We start from the raw sequence: 12803 nt of genomic DNA on the forward strand, positions 1-12803 counted from the left end.
CTAAAGTTTTTATTTTAAAACAACTAAGCAGGCTGGGTGTGGTGGCTCATACCTGTAATCCCAGCACTTTGGGAAGCCAAGATGAGTAGATCAGTTGAGCCCAGGAGTTTGAGACCATCCTGGGCAACATGACAAAACCCTGTCTCTACAAAAAATACAGAAGATAATTAGCTGGGCATACTGGTGCGTGCCTGAGGATTGCTTGAGCCCAGGAGGCTGAGGTTGCAGTGAGCCAAGATTGCATGGTTGAACTCCAGTATGGACAGCAGACTGAGAACTTGTCTTAAAAAAAAAAAAAAAGAGCTAAGCAGACTGGGTATGAAGAAGCAAGATCTGACTCAAGCATCAGATGGGGATAGAACAAGATGATGATGGAGGTTTATTCTAGCCTGGAGAATCTCAGGTGCTATTACTGATAGCCTTGTCCTGATTTGGTATGTGGCATGCGGTCACAAACTCTCATCATACTCATCTTTGCGTTTTTAAAAAATGTTTTACTCTCTACTTCAATAGATGCAAAGATCTTGGCATTTCTCATAGCAAGGTGCAAGCATCTAGCACAAAAGAGGCTCTCAAAAGAAAAGTTCATTTCTTCTCCTCTTTGAACTTTAAAGCGACTTTCATCTAACTTTTGACTTGAACTTCCACTTTGCTCAGAAAAGACTGTAATGCAATGGATAAAATACTGTAATGAAATGGATAAAAGAATATACGTTTGATAAGAAAAAAATGGATTTCTAACCCTTCTCTCCTTTGGATCTCGTTTGCACATGGAATAATAGTAACTATGAAGATGCAGTCTGCTGGTCAGTTGGTTAATTACAGCCAGTCCTCAGATAACATCATTACATTCAACATCCTTTTGTTATAACATTGTTGAGAAAACAAATCGATTCCCAGCCAGGGTCACTGTCTGTGTGGAGTTTGCATGGTCTCCTCATGCCTGCGTGGGTTTTCTCCAGGTACCCTGTTTTCCTCCCACATCCCATGGATGTGCACTTTAGGTGAACTGGCATGTCTAAATGGTTCCTGTCGGAGTGTGTGTGTGTGCGCGCACGCGCGCGCACTCTGTGATGGGACAGCATCCTGTCTGGGGGGACGCCCACCTGGCGTCCTGAGCTGCTAGGACAGGCTGCCACCTGACACCCTGAATTGGAATAAGCAGCTTGGAAACTGAATGAACGAAAATGAGTGAATACAAATTATTGTAAAATAAAAAATCCATACAGTACATGATAATCATACAAATGCAGGACAATGAATGATGTGATCCAAAAGCACTCAGTGAGTCTGCCAGATTGGTTCTTGTTTGTTTTTGAACTGTATAGTGGGAGGACATGCTCCTGAAAATTTTCGCTTTACAAACACTTATTCCTTGATTTAACCCACCACCACCACGACCGCCCTCACTCACTGATTAACCAAAACTTGGGTCAATTATTCTCTTGTTTCTATTAATCTTTGTAAAAGGTATGTGTAGCTCACATTTATTTCGATGTTTAATATTAGAAGTATTTTGATCTTGTTTAGAAGTTTGGTGATATTTTTGTAAGCAGGAATACGCCAAATATGCTGTAGGAACTTAATTCTTGTTTCTATCAATTAGAGTATGGAGCTGCAGACACTTTTTTTTTTTTTTTTTTTTTTTTAAGAAACAAGGTCTTACTCTGTCACCCAGGCTGGCATCCTCAGTGGTGCGATCACAGCACACTGCAGCTTCAAACTTCTGGGTTCAAGCAATTTTCCCACCTCAGTCTGCTGAGTAGCTAGGACTTCAAGTGCATGCTGCAGTGCCTACTGATTTCATTATTATTAATTTTTAAGCTAACTATGTGTGACTTTTGTTATACTGCTGGTATGTGCAAAAACAGGGAAGAGCTAAAGGGTATTTCTTTTTTCTTTTTTTGAGATAGGGTCTCACTCTCTTGCTCAGGCTGGAATCCAGTGGCCCGATCTCAGTTCACTGCAGCCTCCACCTCCCAGGTTCAAGCCATCCTCCCAGCTCAGCCTTCTGAGTAGCTGGGATCACAGGCTTGTGCCACCATGCCTAGTTTTTGTATTTTTAGTAGAGACTTGTGGGATGTATGCAATGTGGCTTCAACTGAGGCCCAAGAAAATGGTGCAGACTGCTTGCGGCCCTGAAAATTGTAATTGCCCTGAAAACTGCAGTTGCCCTGAAAATTGGAGTGTGGTTCGACTTGATGATACAGTTCTATGTAGCGTTCTAATATTTATTAATCTAAAGTGGTTAATGAAATAAATTGGACATAGGAGTTGATATCCGGTATCCTCAGGTTACTGATTTTATTTTTATTATTTTTATTTTATGTTTTTGAGACAGAGTCTCAGTCTGTCTCCCAGGCTGGAGTGGAGTTGTGTGATTTCGGCTCACTACCGCCTCCACTTCCCAGGATCAAGTGATTCTTGTGCCTCAGCCTCCCGAGTACCTGGGATTACAGATGTGCGCCACCAGGCCCCGCTAATTTTTGTATTTTTAGTTGAGATGGGGTTTCACCATGTTGGCCAGGCTTGTCTCGAACTCCTGACTTCAGATGATCCGCCAGCCTTGGCCTCCCAAAGTGCTGGGATTACAGATGTGAGCTACTACACCCAACCCTGATTTTTAAAACATTGTATACTGTGAAGCACCACATTAAAGTACTCTAATCTTATGAATTTTTAGTGTTTTTGAATTCTCAGCCAGGTGCAGTGGCTCATGCCTATAATCCCAGCACTTTGGGAGGCTGAGGCAGGCGAACTGCTGGAGCTTAGAAGCTTGAGACCAGCCTGGGCAACGTGGCAAAACCCCATAGCTATATTTAAAAAAGAAAAAAATGAATTCTCCAGTTCCCCAGGCTCATACTCAAAGAGTGATTTAAAAAACTGACAAAAGGCTTTCTCCTTGTCCAAACTTGGCCTCTACTCCCTCCTGTCCTTGGCCTGCCTGGCCCAGTTTTAATAAGAATCCTGCTAAGTTATCCCCCATCCTTGATATCTGATCAACTTTCTGCTCCTTCACCTCTGATATATAAGTCCTTGGTCTGCCTCTAGCAAGAATCCTGCTAGTTCAGTTTAGCTAGAATCTCCCTACCCATGATGTCTGCTCTTAGTAATTTTTCAGCTATGACCCCCTCACTCTTCTTGTTGCCTATAAATCCCTACTTCTTGCCCTTGCTGTTTGGTTGAGGCAGACCTCTCTCCCCTCTTCCAACAGTGCTGGATAAAATCCTCTTAACTGTTTTTAAAAGTGTCAGAATATATATATATAAATAAATAAAAATATATATACAGCAATTCTACAGCCAGGAAATATAAATGAAGAGTTATTTCCTTCCTTTCTCTCTACTTCCTTTCTTCTTCAGTCTTTTTGTTTGTTTGTTTTTGTTTTTTTAAGAGACGAGGTCTCACTATATTGCCCAGGCTGATCTTGAACTCGAGTTCAAGCAATCCTCCTGCCTCTGCCCCCTAAAATGCTGGGATTATAGGCGTGAGTTACACACCTGGCCCCATTCCTTTCTTTCTTTTGCCCTCTTTCCCTCTATCTCCTTCCTTCCCTTATGTTAAATACAATTTTCAGAAGTTCATTATTTGGAATGGGCTCTGGCATTAGACCCAACGGACCAAACTAAAATGGAGTACAAATGCTGAAGTTCCACACCACCAAGCCAAAACCAAGATATATATTTTTTTGAGATGGAGTTTTGCTCTTGTCACCCGGGCTGGAGTACAATGGCATGATCTCGGCTCACTTCAACCTCCACCTCCCAGGTTCAAGCAATTCTCCTGCCTCAGCCTCCTGAGTAGCTGGGGAGTATAGGCGCCCAACACCACACCAAGCTAATTCTTGTATTTTTAGTAGAGACAGGGTCTTACCATGCTGGCCAGGCTGGTCTCAAACTCCCAACCTCAGGTGATTCGTCTGCCTTGGCCTCCCAAAGTGCTGGGATTTACAGGTGTGAGCCACCACACCTGGCCTGAAACCAAGATTGATAACCAAGATTGTTATCAAACCTTCCAAGAAATCAGGAGAGAGTGAAATAATAACCAAATCTCCAAACAGGCCAGTTTTAGACATACAGGACTACAGGCGCATACCACCACACCTGCCTAATTTTTAATTTTTTTGTAGAGACAGGGTCTCACTATGTTGTCCCGGCTGCTCTCAAACTCCCAGGCTCAAGTGATCCTCTTGCCTTAGCCTCCCAAAGTGTGTGATTACAGGTGTGAGCCACCACACCTAGTCCAGCCATTCTGTATTGTTCTTCTGTGCCCTCTTAATGTTTAACCATGTCTTTTATTTAAATAATTCCAGGAACTGGCCTTAGGAGGTCCAGAATATCAAACCAAGGTTGAGAGTGTCCCATCTCAGGAAAGAATGCTGAAGAATTGATTTACAGCCTTGTTGCCTCCAGCGAGACCACCAGGTGGCCCATTACTCAACATAACCATTGCAACTAGATAATGCTGACCTGCATACCCTACCCCTCAGGGCTTTGCCCCGCCCTGCCTGCATATCTACCCGATATTTATTTTTATAATTTTTAATTAAAATATGCATGGCTTCATGAATTTGCATGCCATTCTTGCGCAGGGGTCATGCTAATCTTCTCTGTAGCATTCCAATTTTAGTATATATGCTGCCGAAGCAAGCACTAAGTGTGATGTTTTATAGTCCCCTGAAACAGGAAATATTTACTTACTGCTTAACTTACTTGCTATTATCTGTAGGGTCACGACAGGAAACAGAAGGCGCACTCCCACTTGAGTAATTTGAAGGTAATCTAATAAATCATTAACTTAGTTATAATGGCGTGGGCAGGGTGTAGGAAAATTACAACGGTTAGCATAAGACGGTGAGGCTACGACAAAGGGAGGCAGTGGTTACCAGGACTTGGACAAGAGGGCTGTGTACACCAGACACTACGGCCTTCGGTTGAAGGCCACCGGCAGCCTTAGTTAAGTCTGCAGGGGTGGGGCTGGGGTGTTGTGGGAATAAAGACCCCAACTTCCATCTTCTCCCGCTTTCCACATCCCACTGCTGCTTCCTAATGGCTGATCCCAGTCAGAAACCAGAGGGCAGGGAAGTGTGTGGATGAAGTCACGAGGCTAGTTTCCTGAGGCTCAGACAGGCGAATAGGGAATTGGGAAGGAAAAATGGAAGATCTCTCTCATATTCATTTAGGCAAAATGAAACAACTGAACTTCAGAATGCTGCCTTGTGTGTGACTTGTTTACCTGGCCTGTTTCATCATCTGTAAAATGCTGGATAACAGTTTCTCTACCACGTATAGTTATTGTAGAGACATATGTGGTGTTGCCTAGCACCCCGTATCAGTTAGCTATCATTGTCGCTAACCCCCAAAACTGAGTAGCACACACTGTTTTTACTTTTCACATTTCTGCAGGTTGGCTGATCTGGGCTGGGTTCTGCTTCGAGCTGGTGGCCAAGGCTAACAGGCGGCTCTAGCCAGCTTGTCTCTTGTCCTCTTGGACCAGTGGGCTGGCTGAGGTGTATTATTCTCATGGAGACAGCTGGGATGCAGGAGAGCAAGCCCAGTTGTGCAACTGTGTCTTAAGGCTTTAGCTGTGTTGTATTAATTTTTCTGGAGCTTTGGTAACAAAATACCACAACCTTGGTGGCCTAAAATATTTTCAAAGTAATGGCGAAAACCGCAATTACATTCACACCAACCTAATAACACAAATTTATTGTCTTATGGTTCTGAAGATCAAAAGTCAGAAATGGGTTTCATTGGGCCAGTCGAGGGAGGGAGGCAGGGGCCCAGTCAGGGAGTCGGCAGGGCTGCGCTCCCTTAGGAAGAATCCGTTTCCTTGTTCCGTGGCTCCCTCCATCTTCAGAGCTGACAGTAGAGCATCTCCAATCTACTGTTGCTTCCATTTTTACACCAACTTTTTCTGACTTTTGACTCTCCAGCCTCCCTATTTATAAGGACCTTTGTGATTACACTGGGCCTAGCCAGATAATCGCATCTCCAGAACGTTATTTAATTACATCTGCAAAGTGTCTTTTCCAATGTTGTTACATATTCACAGGTTCTGGAGATTGAGCGTCCCCCTTCTGGGGGGTGGGGGAGGGCATCATTCAGCCTACCAAATAGATCATCCCTGCTAAATTCCATTGGCCAACACAAGAGAGGGAAGTACTCGTAAATGCAGAATGGGGAGATAGTAAATATTTCTGACAGTAATGTCATCTACCACACATCTGGTACGGTTTTTTTTTTTTTTTTTTGGAGACAGAGTCTTGCTCTGTTGCCCAGGCTTGAGTGCAGTGGTATGATCTCGGCTCACTACAACCTCTGCCTCCTGGGCTCAAGTGATCCTCCTGCCTCAGCCTCTGGAGTAGCTGGGATTACAGGAGCCTGCCACCGTGCCCAGCTAATTTTTGTGTTTTTAGTAGAGATGGGGTTTTGCCATGTTGGCCAGACCGGTCTTAAACTCCTGACCTCAAGTGATCTGCCCACCTTGGCCTCCCAAAGTGCAGGGATTACAGGTGCGAGCCACCGTGCCCAGCCAAAGTTTTTAACAAAAGCTTACTGAATATAAGTTGGACTATGATGACTCATGGTGCTACACTTTTCGAGGGCTTCCTGAAAAACTTCCTGAAAACACCAGTGAGCACTGATCATCTTATGATCACAGCCACACTGTTGTCTGGGCTTGAGTTACTGCTGGGTCTGCAGGCAATGGTCAAGGTGGATGAAAACTATAATTTAAGGTCTTTATTTACTCATTCCATTTATAGTGCTGTTGTATACTCCAGAATCACAGTGAAAGTTAGGCTCTGAATTTTCCTTCTTCTTCTACTCACTACTCCAAGCAAGATGACACATTATCTGCTTTAAACCCTCTGAAGGTGCGGAAAAGAGGCTGCAGGATTTTAGAGAAACAGTTTCCTTTTAATCCTCTTATCCCTTTGCCAGAAACGGCCCAGAAGTCAGCTGAGGAAGCATATATCAAGGCAGGGAAGTCATGTACTGCTCTGCTTTGAACAGGTTGGAGCAAACCTGGAGTGCTTTGTCTACCAGTGGACATCACTCTGTGAGTGGCACTCACAGATGAAGAGTACAGGAAGACAACATATGGTTAAGAGATTCAAAACTGTGGCACTGACTGAGGCAGGGTTGGAAGGGTTTCGGCTTGGAGAAGAGAGGACCTTCAGATGACCAGAAGGTAACATGATTTGTGTGGCTAGAGGGAGAATCAGGCAATATTTTCCTAGCTCTGTCCACTGAAAAGGCCTAATGACCAAACAAGTGGCAATGAATTTGCTTATTGCCCGGACTGGTTGCTAAACACCATTTCCAACAAAACCAGGGCTCCTTGGAGAAATGGCTGATTTCAGATCTGGACTGACAATGTAAGACATGAGCCTGGAAATCTTACCATACCAGAAAGCGAGGAAAGTGACAAGATTAGAATTGTTTCAAAAGGACTCAGGAGGCAAATTGAGTTGAGTCCCACTGACTGAAGACAGAATTAGGTGACACTGATTAGAAGGCCAGGCACAGTGGCCCACATCTGTGATCCCAACATTTTGGGAGGCGGAGGTAGGTAGATTGCTTGAGCTCAGGAGTTCAAAAACAGCCTGGGCAACATGGCGAAACTCCGTCCCTACAAAAAATACAAAAATTATTAGCCAGGCCTGGTGGCATGTGCCTCTAGTCCCAGCTACTTGGGAGGCTGAGGTGGGAGGATGGCTTGACCCCAGGAGGTTGAGGCTGCAGTAAGCCATGATCACGCCAGCGTATTCCAGCCTAAGTGACAGAGTAAGACCCTAACTCAAAAAAGAAAAAATAAAAAGGTAGCATTGATAAGGCGAGCTGCCATGGATTGAAATAAATGTTTAAAGCCACAGTCCATGGTTTAATGTATCCAGGCATAAATAATCAATGGTTGCCATTATGACAAAAAAGACATCCAGATGGGGTCTTGCTAAGTTACCCAGGCTGGTCTTGAACTCCTGGCCTTCAACTCCTTGAACTCCTCCCACCTTGGCTTCCTATAGGTGTGGGACACCGCCCCCGTCCCCATGTAGTTTTTTTTTTTTTTTTTTTTTTGAGACAGAGTCTTGCTCTGTTGCCCAGGTTGGAGTGCTGAGGCGCGATCTTGGCTCACTGCAGCCTCCACCTCCAGGGCCCAGGTGATCCCCAACTTCAGCCTCCCAAGTAGCTGGGACTACAGGCACCTGCCACCATGCCTGGCCAATTTTTCTATTTTTTGTAGAAGCAGGGTCTCCCTATGTTGCCCAGGCTGGTCTTGAACTCCTGGGCTCAAGTCATCTGCCTACCTCAGCCTCCCAAAAGCGCTGGGATTACAGGCATGAGCCATGGTGTCCAGTCCCCAAGAAGTTTTGAAAAAAAAAATTAAGGTGGTGATGCACACACTGACAGCCCAGACTCACAGGCAGAATATATGCATGTAACAAACCTGCGTTCGCACATCCTATTCAAAATTTTTTAAAAATTGGAATTTGATAAAACTGCTAGAATAGTGGGTCTTCAATTTTAGTATGTGCCAGGACCACCTAAGGGGCTTTTAAAAACACCTATGGCTGCGTTCTACTCAGTTTTTTAAAATATTTATTTGAGACAGAGTATCACTCTGTCCCCATATTGGAGCATGATCTTGGCTCACTGCAGCCTCTACCTCCTGGGTTCAAGAGATTCTCCTGCCTCAGTCTCCCAAGTAGTTGGGATTACAGGTATGTGCCATCATGCCCGGGTAATTTTTGTATTTTTAGTAGAGATAGTGTTTCACCATGTTGGTCAGGCTGGTCTCGAACTCCTGACCTCAGGTGATCTGCCCGCCTCAGCCTTCCAAAGTGCTGGGATTGTAGGCGTGAGCCACTACAACTGGCCCAGAGTTTTATTTATTAAAAAAAAATATTGGCCGGGTGCGGTGGCTCACCCTGGTGATCCTACCACTTTGGGAGGCTGAGGCGGGAGGATTACCTGAGGTCTGGCATTCGAGACCAGCCTGGCCAACATGGTGAAACCCTGTCTCTACTAAAAATACAAAAATTAGCCAGGTGTAGTGGCACACGCCTGTAATCCCAACTACCTAGGAGGCTGAGGCAGGAGAACTGCTTGAGCCCAGGAGACAAGAGGTTGCAGTGAGCCAAGATTGTGCCACTGCACTCCAGCCTGGCCGACAGTGCGAGACTCTATCTTAAAAAAAAAAAAATTGTTGTGGGTACATAGTAGGTGTGTATATCCATGGAGTAAATGAGATACTTTGATATAGGCATGCAATGTGTAATAATCGCAACATGGAAAATGGGGTCTTCATCATCTCAAGCATTTTTGGTATGTTATTTTTATCTTTTTTTTAATTACCCACAGTACACAGATATACCCTGAAGCATTTATCCTTACTGTTACAAACAATCCAGTTATATAGTCTTTATTTTAAAATGTACAATTAAATTACAGACTATAGTCACCCTGTGTGCTATCACAAACTACGTTTTATTCTTTTTTGGATCCATTAACCATCCCCACTTACCCCTCACCCCACTACTACCCTCCCAGCCTCTCATAACCATCTTTTTACTATTTCTATGAGTTCCATTGTTTTGATTTTTAGCTCCCACAAGTAAGTCAGAACATGCGAAGTTTGTCTTTCTGTGCCTGACTCTATCCAGAGTTTTTGATTCAGAGTCTGGGGTGAAGACTGAAGTTGTATTTCTAACATCTAAATCCGAGATGATTTTGATGCTGCTGGTTGGGAACCGCATTTTTTTTTTTTTAAAGACAGGGTCTTGCTGTCACCCAGGCTACAGTGCAGTGGTATGATCGACTCACTGCAGCCTTAACCTCCTGGGCTCAAGTGATCCTCCTACCTCAGCCTCCTGAGTAGATGGGACCACAGGTGGGCAGCATCATGTCTGGCTAACTTACAATTTTTTTGTAGAGATGGGGTCTCACTATGTTGCCTAAGCTGGTCTCAAACTCCTGGGCTCAACTGATCCTCCCAGAGTGTTAGAATTACAGGTGTGAGCCACTGTGCCTTGGCAAAACCACACTTCTTGCTGGGCGCAGTGGCTCATGCCTGTAATCCCAGCACTGTGGGAGGCCAAGGCGGGAGGATTGCTTGAGGTCAGGAGTTTGAGACCAGCCTGGGCAACATGGTGAAACACCATCTCTACCAAAAATACAAAAAATTAGCTGGGCATTGTGGCAGCTACTCAGGAGGCTGAGGTGGGAGGATCACTTGAGCCCAGGAGGCCGAGGTTGCAGAGAGCTGCGATTGTACCACTGCAACTCCAACCTGGGTGACAGAGTGAGAACCCTTCTCAAAAAAAAGAAAACCGCTTCTCTAGGTCTATTAATTTACAGGAAATGCAGCATACAGAAGAATACACTTAATGATGCCATGAGGTTGCAATCAGCAAAATCAAGACTGGGAAACTCTCCAGGACAAAGACAGCTTCTCCAATAAATATACTGAAGGGGACAAAAAGAGAGACTCTAGATTTAAAGAGAGTTTAGATGTCTTTAAAGAGGTATATAGTGAATCTACAGATAAAATGTCTAGGATTTCCTTCAAAATTATTTGGGAGAGGAAGTAGACAGGTATATATTGTTAAAGCCAGTGGAGCACAAGGGCGGTTCATTCTACTATTCTCACTGGTGTTTGGAGACAGTCTCGCTCTGTTGCTCAGGCTGGAGTAGAGTTGCGTGGTCTTGGCTCACTGCAACCTCCCCTCCCAGGTTCAAGCGATTCTTTTGCCTTGTTCTCCAAGCTAGCGGGGATTACAGGCCTGCGCCACCACACCAGGCTAATTTTTGTATTATTAGTAGAGATGGGGTTTCACCACATTGGCCAGGCTGGTCTCCAACTCCGGTTCTCAAGTGATCTGCCCGCCCTGGCCACCTTTACAGGCATGAACCATCGCTCCTGGAGAGTTTAGTTCTATTTTAGAATGTTTTCCTAAATGCAGTTACTATTTAATGAGTGACTGTGCCAAATGCTTTGATATTAGTATTTACTTTCCATATTAGTAGGTCTTGTTTTATAGATGAGGGTGCAACTTATTTGCCTCCCGATCCTTTTGGACCTGGGCTAGGGGACTCGCTCTCCTGCTTTCAGCAGTAATGGGGGTTCAATCTGATGCCATCAAACCTTTGCCTTCAGAAGCTCTTAATCTCCAAATTGACTCCCTCCTAAAGATAAAAATAAAAAACCACCTTCTTTAAACCTTACCTTTAAAACATAGTCTACTCACGGCCGGGCGCGGTGGCTCAAGCCTGTAATCCCAGCACTTTGGGAGGCCGAGACGGGCGGATCACGAGGTTAGGAGATCGAGACCATCCTGGCTAACAGTGAAACCCCGTCTCTACTAAAAAATACAAAAAACTAGCCGGGCGAGGTGGCGGGCTCCTGTAGTCCCAGCTACTCGGGAGGCTGAGGCAGGAGAATGGCATGAACCCGGGAGGCGGCGCTTGCAGTGAGCTGAGATCCGGCCACTGCACTTCAGCCTGGGCGACAGAGTGAGACTCCGTCTCAAAAAAAAACCAAAAAACAAAAAACATAGTCTACTACTCCCTTAGCTGGGTGTGGTAGTGCACACTCGTCTCAGCAATTTGGGAGACTGAGGTGGGAGCATCGCTCGAGCCCATGACTGCACCACTGCACTCCAGCCTGGGTAACAGAGTGAGACGCCATCTCTTCAAAAACAGAAAACTTAAAGAAAACCCATATAGTGTACACGGACCCCGCCACCCCTCCAAAGCAATTCCTTTACGGTAGGCGGCCAGGCGAGGTGGCTCACACCTGTAGTCCCAGCATTTTGGGAGGCTAAGGCGGGCGGATCACCTGAGGTCGGGAGTACGAGACCAGCCTGATCAACATGGAGAAACCCTGTCTCTACTAAAAAAATTGAAAATTAGCCGGGTGTGGTGGCACATGCCTGTCATCCTAGCTACTCAGGAGGTTGAGGCAGATGAATAGCTTGAAGCCAGGAGGTAGAGGCTGCGGCGACCTGAGATCGCACCATTGCTCTCCAGCCTGGGTAACAAGAGTCAAACTCTGCCTCAGAAAAAAAAAAGTTTATTTTGTAGGTTTTCCCCTCATCTTGGATTTGTCTCGTTTCTACATGACAGCATTTTGTGCAGGAATATCACAATAATGACAGATATATTATATCTGTCCTCGATATATTATATATGTCCAGTGATCCATCTTAATAACCTGGATCACTATGAAGTCATTTTAAAAAATAATTTTGAGAGGGGGATAACTGGAGCCTATATTAACTACTTCTTAAAAAGATGAAGAAAAAGTCTGAGGATGCATTAGAAATTAAGAGACTCAAGAGCCATGACAACAAAATGCCACCAATGAATCTTGGACCAAGAGGAAAAACGTTAAGGGACATTATGGGACAGCTGATGAAATTTCAGTATGAACTGTGTATCAGACAACAGTATTTTATCAACATTAATTTCCTGATTTTGATAATTCTGTAGAAGATAATATTCCTGTTCCTAGAAAACACATTTTTAAAATTTTATTTTTTTTCAGACAGGGTTTCACTCTGTTGCCCAGGCTGCAGTGCCATGGTGTGATCTTGGCTAACTGCAACCTCCGCCTCCCGGGTTCAAGCGATTCTCCTGCCCATCTCTCAGTCTCCCAGCAGTAGGACTGCAGGCACGCACCACCATGCCTGGCTCATTTTTGTATTTTTGGTGGAAACAAGGTTTCAGCATGTTGGCCAGGCTGGTCTCGAACTCCTGAGCTCAGGTGATCCTCCTGTCTTGGCCTCCCAAAGTGCTGGG

At 44.8% G+C, this 12803-nt stretch overlaps 1 non-coding gene across 1 annotated transcript; it reads right to left on the reverse strand.

The window, feature by feature from the left end:
* Positions 1-4546: 4546 nt before the first annotated feature.
* LOC112633941 lies at positions 4547-4653 on the reverse strand. Its single transcript, XR_003121690.1, has one exon. It is a non-coding gene; the product is annotated as a U6 spliceosomal RNA (small nuclear RNA).
* Between the last annotated feature and the right edge of the window lie 8150 nt (positions 4654-12803).

Source organism: Theropithecus gelada, chromosome 10, assembly GCF_003255815.1.
Source record: "Theropithecus gelada isolate Dixy chromosome 10, Tgel_1.0, whole genome shotgun sequence".
NCBI classification, from domain to species: Eukaryota; Metazoa; Chordata; class Mammalia; order Primates; family Cercopithecidae; genus Theropithecus; species Theropithecus gelada.